The sequence below is a fragment of the Trichosurus vulpecula genome, chromosome 3 (genome assembly GCF_011100635.1).
Source record: "Trichosurus vulpecula isolate mTriVul1 chromosome 3, mTriVul1.pri, whole genome shotgun sequence".
NCBI classification, from domain to species: Eukaryota; Metazoa; Chordata; class Mammalia; order Diprotodontia; family Phalangeridae; genus Trichosurus; species Trichosurus vulpecula.
The window spans coordinates 127278181-127299530 of record NC_050575.1 but is presented as its reverse complement, the minus strand read 5'-3'; the positions used below and the strand labels follow the sequence as shown (position 1 = coordinate 127299530).

The 21350-nt window shown below is 40.4% G+C and overlaps 1 protein-coding gene and 1 pseudogene across 4 annotated transcripts in view; both read left to right on the top strand.

The window, feature by feature from the left end:
* The window catches only part of DENND1A (DENN domain containing 1A), a 697281-nt gene that overhangs the window by 563195 nt on the left and 112736 nt on the right, over positions 1-21350 (top strand). The gene's annotated exons all lie outside the window — the stretch shown is intronic.
* On the top strand, positions 1822-1940 carry LOC118845227 (annotated as a pseudogene).

Here is a 21350-nt window from a genome sequence, read left to right as displayed (position 1 = left end):
ACAGCCTAACCTCAAATCCAGGGCCCCCAGGAAACCATTTCAGAAAGAACCATGTCAGAGATGGGAGGATTTAGGAGGCAGAATATAGAAGTGGAAGAGACCTTAAACAAATGTTAGAGGAAGAGGGTGGAGGAGGAAGGAAGAAGACATACACAATGGAGGAAGAAGACAATATGGTACAAAGGGATAGAGGAAAGGGGGAAGAAAGAGAGGGAATTTGGCAGAAAAGGAGAAGGAACAAGTCGAGAAGATTGAGGGTGAAAACAAAGAGTTACCCAAGGAAGAAAATGCAGGAAGAAGGGAAAATAAACAAGTGGAGAGGGAGAAGTTCACATTTCTATAGCACTTAATCATTATAAAGCACTTTGCCCACATTATCTTGCTTGAGCCTTACAAAAACCCTGTAAAGTAGCTGCGTAAATATTACTATTCCCACATTACAAGTGAGGAAACAACTCAGAGAAAGGAGGTGACTTGCTCAAGGTCACACAGCTAGTTAAGAGGCGGAGCTGGGACTGGAACCTCGATCTAAGCCCAGTGATTTTTCCACTGACCATCCTAGCTTCTGGAATAATAATAAAAATCAGGACACATTCTACCAGCTGGCATGGGGACAGAGGAGGAATCTGGCATTTTTTTCCTGCCATTGAAGCCCTCTCTATAGGAAACTTTTTCAGTTCAGGAGCCTGGGGGGAAGCTTTTCCTACAGGGCTAGCTAGCTGAATTGTAAGCGTTTGTGCTTTCTACTGGGAGTTTTGTCAAGCCCTCTATCCCTTTCTTTGGGGAGCCTAGATGAAGACAGCCACCACACGACTAGGTCTGTTTCATGCTCTCCACATGAGGGATACTCTTTTTAGTTACAGTTTATGCTCCCTCTCTTTTTGTCTCCAAGAGGAAAGAGTTTACTTTGTGTAATGGTATCAGCTCCCTTGAACACTGGTTCTTTAAGAAAATCATAGCCTACTGTTTTTATTTGGAGGTGAAATACACAGTGATCCCAACCCTGGATACAAGCAGGGCAGAAGCAAGAAATACTGTACTGGTCCAAGTGTAAGGCCCATCTTTATAATGAAAGCTCACCTAATTACAAAGTGTTAGAGCTGGAAAGAACCTTAGAGATCATAGTTCACCCATTCATTTTACAGATGAAGAAACTGATGCTCACAGAAGAGAAATTACCTGCCTAAGGTCACATAGCTCATAAGTGGAAGAGTAAGACTAGAACCCAGCTATCCTGAAACCAAGTCCAGCACCCTTTCCACTACAAGGGAAAATATGTATTTTAAAAAAATATATATAGATGTATATGCATTTTAAAATGCTAAATGTAGACCCAATTTAATAGAAGCAGGATTTAAGGGAGAGGGGAATATATAATAATTATAATGCTTTAAGACTTCAAAAATGTTATTTCTTCCATGTGAGTATTCTCTTCACATACAGAGATCCCATCTCCTACATATCTCAGTAAAGGGTCTCCATGAGTTTTTGTGGCCAAAAAAAAAAAATAATCATTTCACTCCTGCAGGTCAGCAATCAGTTATCAGCTTCTCCACACCAGTGAATCACCAGACTAGTGCCTGAAGTCTTTTTAGCTTAGTCAAACATCCAAGCTTATGTTCCAGTGGCATAGCCACCAATAACTCAGGGTCACCTATATGCCATAATGTGATATCAAGGAAGATATCAGTGAAAGAAAACTACTAATAAAGTGATAGCAGTGATGACGATGATGAGTGAGTGACCGACCTGGATTTGGACCACTCTAGTATCTAGCATCCAGAATATCAGGGCTGTGTCTTTTGAAAATTAAAAGGGCAAATCGCTTCTCGGTCTTTTGGCTAACATCAAGTGTAGTATCTGTTCTTATCAGTTTAATATCTGATACGTCCTCTATTCGAGGACAATATATTAAATGGATTTTTGCAAGTATAGCTCTTTTTGTGGTAGCCAAGAATTGGAAATTGAGGGGATGCCCATCAATTGGGTAATGGCTGAAAAAGTTGTGGTACATGAATGTAATGGAATGCTATTGTTCCATAAGAAATGATGAGCAGGCAGACTTAAGAAAAATGTGGAAAGACTTACAGAAACTGATGTGAAGTGAGCAGAACCAGGAGAACATTGTACACAGTAACAGCAACATTGTGTGATGACTAACTTTGATAGACTTAGCTCTGCAATGCAAGGATCTAAGACAATTCTAAAAGACTCATGATGGAAAATGCTATCCACATGTAGAAAAAGAACTATGGAGTCTGAATGCAAATTAAAGCAAGCTGTTTGCTCTCAAAAAAAAATAAAAGGGCAGCAGGGGAAGAATTTACTTTAAAATTAGTAGAGTCATGGTGCAATAACTATCATTGAGCAAGAAAAGAAATAAGGGCTGTCTTGATGAGTAGCAAAAGATTCTTCAAATTGGAGAATACACTCTGTGATTGACTTAACAATTCTTGATCTGCATTCTCATTCATCTGCTACAAAATGGTCTCTGTCATCAGGCATCGTCTCAGAGGAAATGGCATCTCTTTTACATTTTCAATGAGATGAATACAACGAATTCTGTATTTTACACATTTATTAACACTGCTCTACTTCCCTGTGGTCTTGTAAGCATTCACACCACTGAGCCACTGATAGGTCCTGTGGTCTCCTGGATTTCTAAGTCCTCTCCTGCTAACACTCAGCGCTGTCACCTTTTGCTTTCTTAGGACCCTTCCTAATATCCTCTGGCTCTATGGAGGCAGAACACCAGGGTCTACGTTCTAGCTCACTACTTATTAGTTAGGTGACCTCAAGCAAGTCATTCAACCCGTCTGAGTCAGTTTCCCTCTTTGTGCTCCCCGTACAGGGCTGTTTTAAAGAAGGCACTTTGTAAAACTTGCATCTTATCACCATGGTTAGAATCACAGACTGCTAGAGCTGGAAGTGACTTTAAGGTTCATCTAGGCACCAAGCCTTTCCTTTTAAAAACAAGAAAACAGAGGCCCACAGAGGGGGTGGAACTTGCCCAGTGGGAATACATGATAGGGCCCAGGCTGAAACTGTGGGCTTTGGACTCCAGGTCCAGTGTTCTTTCCATCATACCAGAACTGTTGCTTATTGCATCAGTACGACTACTAATTAATTATACCATTTCACCTTTGTGTAGTACTTTACAGTTTCCATAACACTTGAACCAAGGCCTCCTGATTCCTAGCCCAGTCCTCTCTGACTACCCCCTCCTGCCCCAGGCAAGTTTATGTTGCTGTCAAGAGACAGATTTCTATCTGCTTCCACTTTGAAGCTTACAATTCATTCGCTGTATTTTGCTTTTCCAAGGTGCTTTCTGGTGTGTAGAGGGTTAAAGGCATTTCCACCCTCCCCAAAAAAGCATCAGTCAGGTACTCAGGTGCTGAAACCATCCTCAGCCACGTCAGTCACCCAGGGGCCTGATCAGCTGTTGTTCTGGGGTAGAGATTACAGGGCTTAATGATTAGCTGCGATAAGCTGCAGCTGATGCCAGCCTCTACCCCCTTTACACCTAATTAGCCTCATTAATGAGCTCTTCTGCTCTCCACAGAGAGGGCTTCCTCTTTGGAATAAGAGGCAAAAAAAAAAAAAATACCTTGCCCAGGTAGATGTGCTGAAACCTTTCATTATTGCTCACACCTGCAAAGCCGTGTGACTCACATTGAATGATGTTGCTAAGCTGAAATCCAGCTTGTTTATGACCATGTGCCAGATATTAACTATTTCAAAACCTATGTTTTAACCATGCATTTCCCAAATATTTATTAACACTGTGCAGAAAAGCAGTCATGTCTTAGTTATCTGTGTTATCGTAGCCTCTTCTATATACAAAGGTCTGTGAGGACAATGACTGGGAACTTATCTAAATGTTGTATCTCCCTCAGCAGAGAACACAGCTTTGCACACAGTAGGAATTTAAATCTATATTGAATGTTGAATTGATGTCCACTCTAATGGCTCAAAACCTCATTGAGTGAGGTGTTGGATACCCACAAAAATGAATTGAATTGACAGCTTTCTGAGAAGAGTCACAAAGGTCCTTGTAGCATAGTGAATTGAGAGCTCCTTCAGAGTAGGGAACACCTGGGTGCAAGTTCCTCTTCTGACATATACTGGCTGTATGTCCCTGGATCAGTCACTTGTCACAACCTCTCTGTGCTTGCTGCCTGAGGGCTACATTTCAGACCACAATACTCCAGAATACAACTTGAACCAGATTCAAATGCAATTGGGAAATATTTAACAAAATAAATAAAGATGCAATAGAGCATAGTCAATGCTGATATGTAGTTTTCTAAATCAATGTGCAGCCAGCAGTGAACCTTATATGTCATTTAGTGTACCCCTCCCTGCTTCTATGGAGTTTGCCATCATGGTTCTGGGTCACTCTCTAAGACTCTTAAGGTAGAAAGAAAGTCTTAACCAGTACTGTTCAAAGGAGTTTCTTTGATCAGGATTCTCTATAAACACCAGTGAAATTACAAAAGCCCCAATAGAGTAGAAAGAGTACCAGATGTACCCTTAAGGGAACTGGGTTCAAGTTTGGCCTCTGCTTGTCACTAACTGCATGACCTTAAGCAGCCCCAGTTCTAGGAACCTGAGCCAGTCTTCTCATTTGTCCCATGGGAATAGTAATCCTTCCACATCTCAAGGGAATGTTATAAGGATCAATTGGCATAATGAATGGGAAAGTCTATTGTCAACTATAAAACTATATTGTGTGAAGTGCTGTCATTATTATTATTAATTATCATAGAAACTTTCTCGCCCGTAGCATACGTGTCTGAAGGCCAGAGTCATCCAAACATAAATACCCTATGTGATAAACATAAATAGCAAGAATACATCTAATTTTTGGAGCAAAGGCAAGTCTATTACCACCCTGATAGAGCAAAGCAACTTTTTTCCTGTACAGTGCTTGAGTAAAGGCCCTTCAGCCTTGATCCTTCCTCCGATTTTATACATTGCTGCATCTTAAGCAATAAATAGCGTGGGGTAGTTGAAAGAGGACCGAATTTGGAATTATCAGAAGGCTTTAAGTCCCACTTCCAGATCCACTACTTACTCCCTGTATAATCTTGAGTAATACAATTCTCTTCTTGCTGCTTTCCTTTCCTTGTCAGTAAAATGGGGATGATGGGATTGCACCACCTGCCTTAGACTGGTGCTGTGAAGAAAAGCTCTTTGTAACCTGGAAAGTTCGGTATTCAATTCAGTAAACTTTTAAATATTTACCAAGAGATAGCATGGCATTGTGACTAGAGAATTGGCCTCAAAACCAAGAAGACCTGGGTTCAAGTCTTACCTTAGATGCATTCTGATTGTGTGACACTTGGCAAATCAATTAACCTCTCAGTACTCTCTAGGCAACTCCCTAAAACTGTAAATTGCCATCAACAAGCTGACCTGCATTGTTGTTGGAGGTTACTCACTCAGGAGTTCCCTATACCAATGAAATCACAGGCCTAGTCCCTATTCCTTTATTAAGCATCTACTGTATGCAGGGCATTGGCAAAGCAGGTACAAAAATGAAAATCAGAGTCATATAAAAATAAGCTATTGTCAATCATCAGAAGACATTTTCACGTAATAACTAGTCTTGTTTAAGAACTAGATTCATATCAGAATGAGTTGAATTAAACAGATTATTTTTAAATGGAATCTATGAGATCAAAGCAATGGAATATTGGACTTTGAGCTGTTGATTTGCAGGACAGAGTAATTCTGGCCTAAAACATTTCCCCACCTGATAACAAAGTAAACCTGATAATGAGGCAGCATGATAGAGTAGAAGGAGAGTTGGATGTGGAGTCAAAGGCCCCAAGTTCCAGTCCTGGCCCTGCTACCCTCTGCCTGTGTGATCCAAATGAGGTATGTTTTCGATAGCCATCCCTTCCAGTTTGAAATCTATGAGACTAGGATCTGAGGGCCCTACCAGCTCTAACAGCCTAGATTTCTTTCTATGTTTCTCTCTCAATTATTCTCTCTTTCATTATTCATCCAAAGAAATCCAACATGAAAAATTAGTCACCGCAGGAAACATTCTTCGCTGTCACATGAAACATATGACAGACTCCCGCAAATGGCAGAAATTTGCAGGGTGGGTTCAGCCAAGGGCTGGTGATATCTTTGGAAGCCCCATTGAGTGTGTGATGGAAATCCAACGCTTTTCAAACTAATCCGATCCGATCTGTCTGAGAAAGGCAAGGTCTAGGTCTTGTTTGGGTTTGAATTTGCTCTGCATTCTAAAGAGAAAATACAAGTCTGGGGATAGAGGAAAGAGCATTCATTTGGAACTAGAAGACTGGATTTGTGTCCAGGCTCTGCTACTCATTCACTGTAGCACCTTGTACATGACACTTTCCCTTTCTGGGTCTCAGTTTCCTTGTGAGTAAAAAGAAGGCAGCAGTTGCATTAGGTGTGGGCTCGAAGGCCCTTTCCACAGCTAGCATTCTCTCCTCTGAGGTTTCTTCCAGCTTTAACCAGGAGGTTCACTCTGCTCAGTGGGGAGCTTGTTCTTGTTCTTCAGCCTTTTCTCTCCTCTTCATTTCACTCCCCCTCTCACAGGGATTTCATTTGTTTCAGCGTCACTCCCATCATCCCCATATTTTTAGGTAGCTCTTCCATCTCTCTTTCACCCAGTCGTTGTTGTTTAGCCTCTCCATGCATATTTTATCCTTGTAATTTTCTTCCTGAATCAGCCTCTCCAGATCCTAATCATTTCTCTTTCTTTTCTCTGAATTCCCTCCAATTTGGGAGTTCAAAAGAGGTGCTTCTCTGCATGAACATGCTGTGAGTCTATTTGAAAATAGATTTCTCCTGGCAGCAGCCATCTTATGGAAAAGTGACATTCAAGACTGACCGTGGACAAGATTGTAAACAGGTTACCAATCAGGGAGACAGTCAGTGTTGAGCGCATTGATACGTATTTTTTTATTATGAATATATGTGCGCTTGTAATTGCAGTCTGGCCAGAACCCACTCTGCTGTAGTCAAGACCTTGGGTATAATAATAGTTGTCATTTCTATAGCTTTTTACAGTTTTACACAGCCCTTCCCTTACCGCAGCTCAGTGAGGTACAGATATTATTCACATTGTTATCTTCATGTTTCAGATAAGGAAACTGAGGTTAAAAGAGGGTGATAATAATAGTTCACAATTCTGTATCGTTTGTAAAGCCCTTTCCTTATCATAAGCTTATGATGTGGGTAGTGCTGGTATTATTATCCCATATTGCGGATGAAGATAATTAGGCTCAAAGAGATTAATAATAATAGCTCAGAATAGTGTGGGACTTCACAGTTCACAAAAGCCTTTCCATGCAGCAATTCCATGGGCTAGGTAGTGCTGGCATTACTGTTCCCACTTTGTAGATAAGGAAATAAGATTTAGAGGTGTTTTACAGTCCTGTGGCTGTCCTCACAAACAGAACAAAACTTACTGTCATTTTGCAAATGGAACTGAGGGACAGAGAGGTGCCCAAAACCAGACAACTAGTAAGAAGTAAGACTGGACCTTGAACTTGGCCTTCTAATAACAGCAGTGGAAATTCCCATTTCTTCTTAACCTTTTGCCATTTACAAAGCACTTTGCTCACAACAGTCCTGTGAATTAAGCTGTAGGAGTGTCATCATCCCGATTTTGCAGATCACTGAACAAGCCTTTTTTTGTAAGCATTGGCTATGTGCCAGGGCACTGTGTGTGCTAGGTTCAGGTGATAGATAGCCAGTCCAGGGCTCTTTCCTCTCTGCCATGATGATTCTCTTTCAGTGCATTTGGATCCCTCCTCTTACTACTTGACACGGGGTTTTCTTTACACCTTTCAGAAAACAGATTGGACTCACTAGACTCATTCTTCCATTGGAACTTAAGGGTATCCAAGAGGTATTACTCCTTTCAAAAGAGTAAAAAGCACCCTGGGTTCCCCATTGTCAAAGTCAAAAAAAGATGCAGGCCAACATAGAGCCCACATATCAGACACTCTGTACACTGAAGGCTCCCTGGATTTGTTACCTCTCCATTCACTGAAGAGCTTCCCTACACCATGTGTTGTCGGTTCCTACAAGGACCTCAGCTGCCCTTCTCCCTCCGGGGCAGAATTCTGCTGAGCCACCAGGCTTGGCAACAGGACCCCCACAGCCTCTCTCCAAGACAGAAGAGTTCATTCATATGGGGCAAAGACTGTTTCAGAATGTCTGCTGGTGGCATGCCAATATGTGTATTTTAAAAGCAAGCATTTGAATTGTAATTATTTAAATGGTGCTATACTGAATGTTACTTCAAAAACATACAAGAAAAGTAAAACAGTTAACTTCAGAGGCACGTGTAGCTCTAGAGTTTACATATGCTAAATAAAACTAGAATTTACTGTCGTGTGTGTGTTTATGAGAGGATAATCAAAGTTAGATCAAAGATCAATGAAGGCTTATCTGAAAAGAGCTTAAGAACATAAGATAGTAGAACTTAAATCTGGAAGAAACTTTAAAAGATGGAATGTTCAAACTTAAATTATAGAACTGAGGAACTATAAGGGACCTTAGAACATAGTGTTAGAACAAAAAACACAAAATGTTGGAACAGAGAATATAAAATGTTAGAGCCCTAAAACATGAAGTATTAGAATATAGTATCAGTATCATTATTATTATGGAGCAGTAACAATCTTGCACATTTACAAAACCCTTTACTCACAACAACCCTGCCAAGTAAGTATTGCAAATATTAATATCCCTTTTTTTAAAGACAGGGAAACTAAGGCCCAGAAATGAGGTAACTTCCCCCAAATTCTCACAGCTAGTTAGTGACAAAGCTGGCTCTCGAACCCCCAACTCTTTTGATTCTCAGTCCAGTGAGTATTTGACTACATCACCTTACCCTGCTAAGGTCAGAGTTCTGATAGTTTCTATTCCTGCTAAAGCAGCTATACTTAAATGCTTTAATACCTAAAGTTAGCAGCCTGTATAATTTTTTTAGACTTCCCTTGCATTTGGGCAACAGGGGTTGGGATAAAGGAAATACACTAAAGTATACCTTCATCATAAAATGAACTAAATTAACATGTCCATCACTGATCCAGTGTCCAGAACTACATGCATTAAGCTATTTCTAATGTAAATTTTAATGTTCTTTTGACAATAATATAGATAGCTTCTAATGAAAGGCACCAAAATGACCCATTAAACAATAAAGTTTAAAAAGTTGTCATTCCAACTAATAGAATATTGGGCTAGATTATTGTAAAGAGCTTGGGCAGAAATGGGGGAGGCAAGGTGAGGATCTATAGGTGAAGTTTCACCAATGACACCTTAGAGTATATGAATGTCTAGTAGAGTGTATGTATATCTAGTATCCAGATTGAGGAGGATGATAGTCACAGGATCATAGATTCAAAGCAGGAAGGAAACTTAAAGACCATCAAATCAAGCCTGACTCCTTCATTTTTACATATGAAGAAAATGTGGCTGAGTGCCCGATTTAGGACATTTGGAGAAAATGCCCTATGTAGGACATTTTTCTATTTAGACTACATTTGGAGTCTTATATCCAGTTCCAGGCACAACTTTTTAGGAGAAAAATTGGAGTTAGTCGAAAAGAGTGTAACCAGGATGGTGAAGGGGGTCTCAAAATCATTAGGATTATTTGAAAGAACTGGGGGTGTTTAGTCTGGAGAAAAAACTAGGAATAGGGAAGGGAAGAGAGAAAGATGTGATCACTGCCTTCAGACATTTGAAGGGCAGAGGGATTAGAATTTTCAGCTTGGCCCCAGAAAGGAAGACAAGGCATAGGAAGTAGAAGTTGCAGGGAGACAGTTTTCAACTCACTGTACATGAACAGCTGCCCAACAGTAGAGGGGAAATGACCTGTCCAGCACAAAGGTATTTAAAACTTATGGGCAGCTTCATATTCAATTGCTTACTAACCTACTTAATCTGGAATTCCACAAATATTCAGAATCTGCCAACCCTCAAATGGTTCCCTGGAGGAGACTTGTAGAAATAAATTGTCTCCCCAAATGATTGATTCACAGAGCAAGATTCACATATGTAGAGGCAGGAGCATTCATGCCACTCTGCAGCATTCTTTCTGGGTGACTCTTATAATTAATATTTACTTAAAACAAATCATTAGTCTCTGCTGGGCAACATTAAACCCATGTCGGCAGTATTTTCAGCAAAGCTTTCCCCAACACCTGTTATCATAAGTGTCTCTGCAGCAGCATGAACACCTATGGTGCTTTATAAATATGCCTTCCCTCAGCACCTGCATGAGTCCGTCACTCACACCACTCAGTCTCCAGGCCCATGAGCAGTGCCGAAGTCAGCTTGAGGACTGATGGGTTTTGCATGGTACTGGAAGGAATATCTTAAGTCATTTTCCCAGTGCTCCCATTCTCTAGATCATTCTTGGTACCTAAGCCTACATCATCATTATTATTATTACCTTAATGCAAACAGTACAAGTTAATATCTCCTGTGGTGGTGTTACCATCTGTGCCATAGCCTAGACCTTTAAAAAAAAAAGATAAGTCATTACAAAAGGTATTGGGAATTTTTCGCCACTTTCTTGTGGGAATCTAGTAGTCTTATCTGTGCCATGTAGTAGCCATATTAATTAATAAAGGATAGGGCTAGAAAAGACCTTAGACCATAGAATGTTAGAGTTGGAAGGAAACTCAGAGTTCATTCTAAGACCAATTCTCTAATTTTGCAGATCAAAAAAGTGAGGGCCAGAGAGGAAAGACAGGTTATGTAGTGTCAATTGTCAGTGGATCCCAAGCTGGAAAGAACGTCAGAAATCATCTGTCCCAACCCAGGCCTCCTAACTCACAATTCAGGACTCTCCTCACTACATTGTATTGTCCCACAGGTATCTGTGAGCTTTTTGCTCTATCTTATTTTTTTAACACTCATTTTTCCATTTTGAAAAGATTTTTCCCATAATACCCTAATGTACCTATGAATTACCATGCTAGTTAAGGGATTGGTATTAACATGATGCTTACAGAGGACTAAGAATCAACAGACAATTTTTATGAAAGTTTTCATTGTCTCTGAGAAGAGGTAAGAGAAGCAAAGAGATTTATCACAGTAGGGCCTCCCCCTTCCTTCAAATTGGCTGCTTTTCCCCCCAAAATTGATAGATCTCATAGTTCCAATGGATCTGAAAACTACAAAAAATAACAGCTTTAACATTGGTCCCCACACAAAAGGAACTTGTGGTTTCAGGGCATCAGAGAATGACTTTACAAGATGAAATGATCAGCGAGGGCACACAGGTCTGGAGGGGAGCAGAGTTGGCATTTTTTGGCCCTGCAAATAGCTGCCCATCTGCTCTCTGTCAGAATCTGTTAGGAGTGCATCTGGATTCATGCCCCTGAGTTTCAGCTCTGAGCTGGTCATGTGGTTGTCGCCACGACAACTCAAGGAGCTGTGTAAACTGCTACACTCTAAGCCAGATGCTTCTCTGCACATGTGGTCTAATTAGATGACATTCCCTTCCTTCTTCCTCCCTCTCTTCCCCCACTAACTTACACACCACACACACACACACACACACACACACACACACACACACACACACACAGAAATGTTGCACCATTTCTCCCATCTGAAATAGACTAGAACAACAGGAGTGGAGAGAGGGAAGTCACATGGCAGATTCATTTCATAATTATACAAACAGAAGAGCACTGGTTTATGCCAACTGGTTTAGGGAGCTCCGGGTGAAATCTGTACCTTGGATTAGTTTCATTGTGGCTAAAAAAAAAATATTCCCCAGACAAAGAAATGCTTTACTCTGTGTATTTTGTGGACCTTGTCAGGAAAAGGTGTTGAAATTCCATTCAATGAATATTTTAGAGTTTTTCAGATGCTATAGACCAACATTTCCCAAACTCATTTGCCCCTAGAACATTTTTGGCTTTGAAATATATTGGCAGAATCCATCAATGTTAGGCAAGGTAATCTGAGGAGATGGGATATCCCGGAGAAAACAAGAATAAGAGAAATTTTGGAGCAAAATGGAAAAAATTAAGCCTTTTCTCAGGCTGAAAAAGTGTTCTGCATAAGGAGTATTATGGCAGTTTGACATTGTTCCAGATATAGAATCAGAAGGATGAAGCTGAGATCCCAGCTCTGTTCCTTACTACCACCCATGCAACTTTGGGCAAGTCACTTGCCCTCATTGGATCTTGGTTTCTTTGTCTATAAAAAGAGGAGATGATCATTTCAAAAATTCCTTCCCCTCTGCAATCCTATAATCTCTGTGCTGGAGGAAAGGGAGAAATCAGAAAATGAAAAGTAAAATAAGGTGGACCAGGGCAAAGGCTTTAGTATAATTTGTAATTTTCAAAGAACCTTACTTCAGTCCTCAAAGCAGTCTTTTCCTAGATCTCAAAAATTGTCTCAGATAAAGTTAGGAAAATGGCAAGGTCCTAGGGTCCTTTGTTGTAGATTCTATGGTAGCATCACTGTCTACACAGCAGGCTCTGAAGAAGGGTATTCTTATCATTTGGGGGGAATATAGGGGATGCAGATCTGTTATTTTGTTGGTGTTGAAAACTCCCGGTGAGGAATCATAATAGCATCTCACATCACAAAATGCTGTCCGTCTTCACATAAACCCTGTGACATAAGCAATGCAAATATAAAGATCTGTAAAATCCCCATTTTTCAGGTATGGAAACTGAAATCCAGAAAGAGAAAGTAATTTGCCTAGGGTCACATAGATGGTAGACAGCAGTGTCAGAGACTAGCATTCAAATATCTGACTCCAAATTCAGGACTCTTCATACTGCTTACACTTTGCCACCCACACTCTAAGGACAGGAACCTTGGCATCAAAGGTTCCGAAGTTAGAAGGAATCGTGATCTCTAAGTTGGAGTTGGACTTTGACCTTCTAAACACCCTGACCTCTAAAGTATCTTCTAATATGGGGATTTGTTGACTCTGTGGTAAATAGGCTGCTGTTACAGCCAGAGCAGTCTTCTGGATATTCCAAATGAAGGACATGGCTTTGGCAAGTTTATATTAAGTCTTTGCTTGCTGGTGTGTAGGGACAGTGATGCCTGAGCACTGTTCTGGTTCTCAGCAGAAGCCCTTTTGTCATTCTTTTTTAACTTTTTTTTTTTTGGACGGGGGAAGGCGGGGCAATTGGGGTGAAGTAACTTGCCCAAGGTCACACAGCTAGTAAGTGTGTCCTGTGTCTGAGGTCGGATTTGAACTCAGGTCCTCCTGACTCCAGGGCCTGTGCTCTACTCACTGCGCCACCTAGCTGCTCCCCCTTCTGTCATTCTTCTTAGTTTCACCAAAGTATCTATTTCATACCAACCCACCCTTCCTGATTAGAGTGATAGATGATAGATGCGGTAAAAGGAAAGTTGCTACAGCCATCATCTTCATGAAGAGGCAGATTTTTGACAATGCAATGGCCCAAACTAATGTTTTCCAGTATGCTTACCTATAAATAGTAAGCGTGTCTTTTTGTTTGTTTGTTTTGCCTCAGTAGGCTTCCCAAGAGGCTTTTAGGTATCTGGCTCTGAGGACCAGGTGAAAGGAAGGAGTGAAAACCTTCTGCCTTTTCCCCCCACACCAGCACCTTTGGTTAAGACGTAGGTTCCCAAGGAGTGAAGACCTTTCACTACCAAACAAGGATTTGCTTTTCTATAGGAATGGCAGTTTGTGTACAAAGTCCTGAGAATGTTAATAGTCCTCCTACCTATGCTGTACATATGTAAATATCAGAGTAAGTTAATGCCCAGCCAATCATAGAAGAAAGCTGGAACTACAAGGGACCTCAGGAGGAATCTATTTTCATCTCTTACTGATACGTAAATGTCTTTGACAGAATCTCCCAATAAGCTAGAACAAGTGACAAGAGATAAAACCAATCACTTTGGAGCATAAATCAATACTATACACCCCTCACACCCTAGAGATGTCTGCTGTTAGCACTAGCACCTGAGGCCACAAAGCCACAAAGGTGAAGGATGTGTGGATAATCCATGGCTCTTCTTACTCGATGATGCCAAGTCAGCTTCCTGCTGTTTACAAGGTTCTCTGTAATGGTAAACTCATCAGAGTCCCTTCTTGCCACTGTATTGGCCAGCTGCCTTCCAGGCCTATTGCCAAAGTGCATGTGCTTCCCTCAGTCTGAATTTAAGTTGGCTGGTTGTCTTGGGATCTCCCAGCAGTACCGGAAGGAAGGAAATGGCCTGAGGCAATAGAAAGAGCAAGGGTCAGGAGACCCCAGTCTTGTCTCTGAAACTCACCAACTGGATTACCCGAGGTAAACCCCTTTACCCCCTCTGACCTTCCATTTACTCATCTGTGAAATAGCAAGTTAGACTAGGTAATCTCTATGGCTCCTTCTAGTTCTAATGTACTGTGATTCTTGTTGCTAATAGTTTCAGAGTGTAATTCTTCTCTGCCATGGCCCAGCAAAACTACATAGTTCCATGTAGTGGAAACTTGTACGTAGATGGCTTGAAGCTGCTCAGAGGAAATATATATATATACACACACCAGTACTGTTTCCGTTAATTCTCAGAATTTGGGCACCAGCATTTCCAGGCGGTGGAAGACAGCTGAGGGACCAATAAGATCAAGTGTGGTTAGAAGCAAATTTTTATTTGAGGCTAGGCCTGAGGCGAGATACAGCCCTAGGAGAGGAAGAGACAGACAGCCTTACCTTTGGGGAGACCCTATCATTTGGGGTTTGTGGTTAACTTAAACAAGGTGACAACCCATCGAATCAGATGTCTTCACCATCAAAACTGGCAAACATTACAGAGCATGGGTATAGGGAATATAGTAGAAAAATATTCAAGGAGTAATACAGGAAAGTCTAACCTAATGCTGTTAATCAGTTTAACAAAAACATGGTGTTAGGCAAAACAGCTTTACAGGACATAGGTCCATAGAAACAAGTTCTAAATGATGCAGTTAGGATCTTAGTATAGATATGGGAAAGGACCATAGAATGTAGAATTATGGGGCTACCTTAGAATATACACTATCAGCGTTTAAAGGGACTTTTTGTTTAACCCCATCATTTTATAGATGAGGAAACCGAGGCCCAGAGAGGCTAAGCAGCTTGCCCAAAGGCACATAGCTGGTTAGGGGCAGAGATGGGACTAGGACCCAGGCCTCCTGACTTCCAGGCCAGCATTCTTTCCACTCACTATGCTATACAGACTAGTGACCATTTGGTGTATATATTTGCTAGAGAATTCTGTCTCTGCCATTTATCACCTGTGTGACTTTGAGCAAATCACTCCCTCTCTCTGGGTCTCAGTTTCTTCAATGATAAAGTGAAGAAATTGGACTAAATGATTTCTAAGGTCCCCTTCCAACTCCAACTCCAAATCCCTTGCCATCTTTTAAAGGATAGAGTTATCTTTCAAAGATATCACCAAGTACCTAGGTCCTCTAAGAAAAATGTTTTTTCATCAGCAAGAAATTCATTATGAAACCTCTTCTCCTCTACATATCTGAGACCAAATTGTTTACATCTACTTTCCCCATCGTCCTCCATATAGTTGAGCTGCTTGCTGCTGTTCTTCTATCTGCAGTGGAAATGCAAGGTGTCTCATCAATGCTTTTCTTCCTTGACAGTTTAGATTTAGTTCCATTATGAGGCTGATTAAACCTTTTGTCTTCTTAGGAGATGATCTGGGTTCAGATACTCCTAGATGATAAGAACATTAATCAGCAGAGCCAGACGTGAGGATTGAAGCTTAGATCATATTAGCAGAGTTGGTTTTTTTTTTTTTTATCTCTGACCTGAAGGAGAGTTAAACTCAACTGCTTAACCCCATCAAGGACTTAGTTACCAAAAGACAAGTTGTACTCCAGGATTATCTCCCTGACTCACTAAATCAATTGAAAACTCCATAGATAATGAATAGGGACTTTATAGGTAAAGTTGAAAATTCCAAAGGTTTGAGAGATTTTCAGGGACAAATGGGTTTGTTCACAGCAGGGTCCATTAGAATAAAACTAGAAGCTTAGGTCAGATTCTTTTACAACTTCTTAACTTACTCTCTGTGGATCTTAAATATAAGACTTAATTCATTAAAATCATGAATTGTAGTAACTGGTGCAAGAGAGGATTCTGAAACATTTCTGCATCTAAGAAAACCTGAATTTAACATGGATGGGGAGATTTTGAGTTTGAGATATCTATGCACATAAATTTCAATGAGATTTAACTGATTATGCATTCAGGTGGGAAGCAAATTAGACTAGGGACCAGAGGATCTGGTCCTAGCTCTGCCACTAGCTTGTTATGTAAATTATGGCAAGGCCTTTTGCCTTTCTGGCCCTCAGTTTCTCCATCTGTAAAATTAATTTATTGAACAAGATCAGGGGTTCTTAATTTTTTTTTCGCATCATGGGCCCCTTTGGCAATCTAATGAACACCTCTCAAAGTTATGCTCTTAAATGGATAAAATAGAATATCTAGGATTACAAAGGAAAACCAATTATAATATAGCTATAGGATTACAAAGTAACCCAATTATGTTGAAATAAAGATGTAATTTTTCCCATCCAAGTTCACAGAACCCCTGAAATCTTTCCTATGGACCCCTTAGAGGTTCATAGGCCCCACATTAATTATCCTTTTTAGCTCTAACAATCTATAATAAAGACCCCTTCCAGAGCAAATATTCTATGTCTTGATGACCCATCTAGTTCTGACAATCTAAGAATCCATGTACTTTTTTTACTTGTACCTCACATAGCACTTTGTATGTTTCTCATCATGTCCTGTTTTATAATATAGTTGTTTTTCTGTATAGGTGTCATAACCTACTGTTAGACTAGAAACTTCTTAAAGGCAGAGATCAATTCTTATTAACCTATCTCCCCCACAAGACAGTGGGCATATTCTTGTTTCTGTACAACAGACAGACCTATCTTAGAGGCCTCAGCCCAAATCAGTAGGTGCCAAAAAACCCCTCACTTTTATCACTCTGTGATCCACAGAGCCTCCAAACTTTTCTTGATTTTTCCCTAGTGATCTGAAATCTCACACAGTGGAATTAGGCAAAGAAATAAAGAATGAATAATTTGAGTTCAAGAATAAAGAAAATAGTTGTCTTGTAAGTATTAATAACTGATATTTCTATAGCTCTTTAAAATTTACAAATCCTTTTCCCCACAACAACCTTTAAGGTAAGTAATCCAGGTATTATTATTCCCATTTTCAGAGGCTTAAAGAAGAGAATTGACCTACCCATAATCACACAGCTAGTACACGACAGAGCCAAGGTTCAGACTGCAATGTTTTGACTCTTTAAGTCCAATTCTCTTTATATAGTACTTTGCTGTCTCAGTACAAGGAGAACTTACATTTATTAAACATCAGAGCCAGGATTCTCAGAACCTGGACCTCTCAGATTGTTAGAAAAGACCTTGTATATCATCTAGTCCAATTCCTTCATTTTACAAAGGTGGAAACTGAGACCCAGAGTGCCACAGTGGCTTTTCCATGATCACCCAACATCCCACTGCCTCAAATTCTAAGAAGCCGTCTCCTAATTTTAGAAACCCCAAAGATGGCAGCCACCAGTACCAATATTTTGACATGTAGAATGCTCTACTAAAAGCCTTACAGTATACCAAGCAAGAAAATCTTGCTGACCCAGACCCTTCAGATACTGCCAGAGTAATGACAAAGAAAGTTTCATAGCCTATTAGAGCTGAAAAGGACCTTAGAACACAGAATGTTAGAGTATCAACCATAGAATGCCTGAGCTGGAAGGGACCTTGGAGATAATCTAATCCAACACCCTAGTTCCTATTATAGAATAGTGAACAGAAGGAAAGTGACTTGCCCTAGGTTTTACAGCTAATTAGTGGCAGAGCCAGAATTAGAGCTTCTCCAAATTTAGGGTTCTTTCTACTACACCAAACATACCCTCCTGGCTTTTCACAGAAAGAATAAGGGTCTGGGAAGCCAACAGGGTACAATAAAGAACATTTGGAATTGGGGGTCGCTGCATAAGAGATAATTGACTTGTTCAGTTTATACTTGGAGTGATAAACGACACAACCACAAGTATTGAGCAACACTAATGATGGGTAATCAGTGAGGTGTAGTTGGGACATAAGATGGCTCATTCTCAAACCTCTTTTGTCCAACTAGTATAGGAAAGGCACAGCTCTTGTGTACCTTGGCAAGGAACCGAAGTTGCAGTTTTATTAGGCAATCAAGATTCGACTCAGGAATGGACGAGAGTTGCTTCCAGCCTGGGCCCCCCTCACCTTAACGAGGCTTTAATGAAGAATCAATCTCCTGAAAGTGAGGCGAGTTCATTGTTAGGATGCCTCAAGTTTTGACAAATAGATGTGCCTAACAAGCGCTAGTCAAATGATTTGGATGCAACCAGAAGAGTAGAACGGGCCCTGGTGAAAATTGCCTTGGTACAGTATTTACCCATTCTGCTCCTATCGCCCTTATATTTACAGTTTCCCACACGCATTCCTGCTATATTACAGTAAAGACATTCAAATCACAAGAGTGCTGCCCGCCATGTGAGCTTACCCTGTGAGAGCAAAGATATCCTTGCTTTCTTCCCTCTGAGTTAACAAAGACAAGTAAGGGAAAGTCAGGAAATACTGATTAGTGTAAGAATATCCGATGAGCTAGGAGACACATGGGGGCAGAGATGACACAATAAAGTTGGATTGTCTCATGCATACAAGCAAAAGATTTCACCTGCAAATGACTAAACCATCTCTACCAAAGGAAAAGTAGGAAGAATATTAATGGTAATAATCAAAAGGCATAGAATGAATGAAATCAACCCCCATCCTATGTTGCTATAATTGTCGGACTTTTTTTTTCAAGCAAAACAGATAGCTGTTCCCCTAGTAAAGAGAATCATTTTTGGAGGACTCTTTGAGACTTTCCAATGAAAAATCTACCATTTGTATCAAATTGAATGCAAATTAGAATATATATCATCAAGGACTAGCTGTGGCCTTTAGCGGTGTTAGTTATATTTGCTGCTATTATCATCTCATTCTCAGCCTAGTGTGATAGAAACAGTCCTGGAACAGGTCACCGTCCTGCTATTATTCTTTTACATTTAAAGTTCTGTAGGCTCTTACAGTACAGGTAGATAAAATGTCTGCTTTTTTAATTTAATAAATATACTGGGATGTGAGCTTATCTTCTGTAGACTCACTGAAAGCATCCCCAGAGCAACTCCAGTAGCAGGCAGGATGACAGGGCTGATATGCACCTCATCCTGTTCCCACAGAACCCTGGTTTCTTCTGTTAATTCTCTAAATTTTGAAATCTCTTCATTCCATATGGTTTTGAGATTATAAATATTTGCTCTGGTAACATCTATTAAAAACTTTTTAAAGTTTTTATAGATCTATGTTATATCTGGGCAACTATGGGCAAATTTGTCTGTTTTGTTATTTCTTTTTCATTTACTGATGGAGTTCAGGTTATGATTTTTATTGACTTACATGTATAGAACACTTTATGTTTTACAAAGTACTTTATATAAATCATTTTGTTTAAAATATATCCACTCATTTAAATCTCACAATACCCTTGTGGTGCATATAGTGCAAGTATTATTATGCCATTTTATAGATGATGAAATTTCAGCTTAAAGCAGTTGTGCTTTGCCCAGGGTCACAAAGTGCCTATTCTTTTAGCTATACCACAACTACTTCTCTTAAATCATTTATTTAACTCAGAGTTTGAGACACCAATTGCTTATATATGTTTCAGATGGGAACTGACAAATTGTAGTATTAACATTAACTGCCAAAATGAAAACATAGAAATCCACTAATAAAATGGCAATATGCAACTGGTATAAAGAAATTAAAGTACAGTAGAGCCACTTTGGTACTTCATTCTCTTCTTTTCCCGACTCCTTCCCCAGCGGCTTCTTTCCCACTGCCTAGAAACTTGCGTAGGAGGTCTCCCCCAACCATTAACAAAAAAGTCATCCCCATCATGACCTCAAGCTCTCGTCTTACATCTTTTCTTCTTTTCACATCCAGACTCTTAGAAATTATCATCTATACTCATGCCTCCATTTCTTCACCTCTCACTTCTCAATGCCTAACAATCTCTCTTGCTATGCTACCATTACCAACAAGAGCTGTGAAACACTAAGCTTCTCACTATCCAGCCAGCCATCCTAACCTTGTGACATCTGGCTGGCTGGCTGCTCTCACTGACCCAGTGACACTCCAACCTGCCCCAACCCTCCCACACAGAAGCACATACACACAAGGGGGCATACACATGCACATACACTCACATGCACATGCACATGCACACACACACACACACACACACTCCTTTTTCACTCAGGGAATGATTATCAATTCAGCGTCAAAGTTGAGGCCTAGGGTATAGGTACCCTTGCTGATGATAGAAGGTGACTATCTGTGCCTCACCCCTCCATTACCATTGAGGACCCAAGACACCAGGCCTCTCACCCTTCTCCTTGCCAAAGCCAATACTTTTACTTATATACTTAATTCATCCCCTCCCCAAGGGGAAATGGGAAGCTTGCCTATTTGCTCAACCCTTCTCTTTTTCTAGCTTCAGTTTCTTTATATCCATTCACCCATTCCCTGTTGCTTATAAACATGTTCATATCTTCCCTATTCTTAAAAAAGTCCTCTCTTGAACCTGTCATTCCCTTATGCTATAGCTCTTCTCTCTTTCACAGTTAAACTTTTTTTAAAAAAAGGAATCTCCTCCATTTCTTCACCTTCTAATGATTTCCTGTGGCCCAAGACTGTCCCAGGACCTCTTCTCTCTTATTCCTCACTGTCTTTGTGATCTCAGTTCCTACAGGTTTACTTATCATCTCAGTGAATACTCTAGAGCACTCCCAACTCTATATCTGGCCTTATTTTCTCTCCTGAATTCAAATCCCCCAATCCTGGCTACCTACTTACTAAACATCTCCACCTGGATGTCTCACAGGTATCTTAAACCCATTATCTCCAAAATGGCATTCATCATCTTTCCTCCAAAAACTTATCCCTCTTTTCAACTTCACTATTTCTATCAAACTACCACCCTTCCAGTTCATAACCTCAAAGGCCTCCTTTATTATTCAGTCTTCCTTACTCCCTATATCCAATCAGTTGTCAAATCTTGCCCATTCTACCTCTGCACTTCTCTTATGTCTGTCCCCTTCTCTCCACTCACATGGCTACCGTCCTAGTTCAGGTCTTCATCAGCTCTTACCTGGACTCTAGGAGCCTCCTGTATCCAGGCCCTCCTCTCACTAGTCCATCCTACACACAGCTACTGAATGTCAAAATGCTTTGACATTTCTTT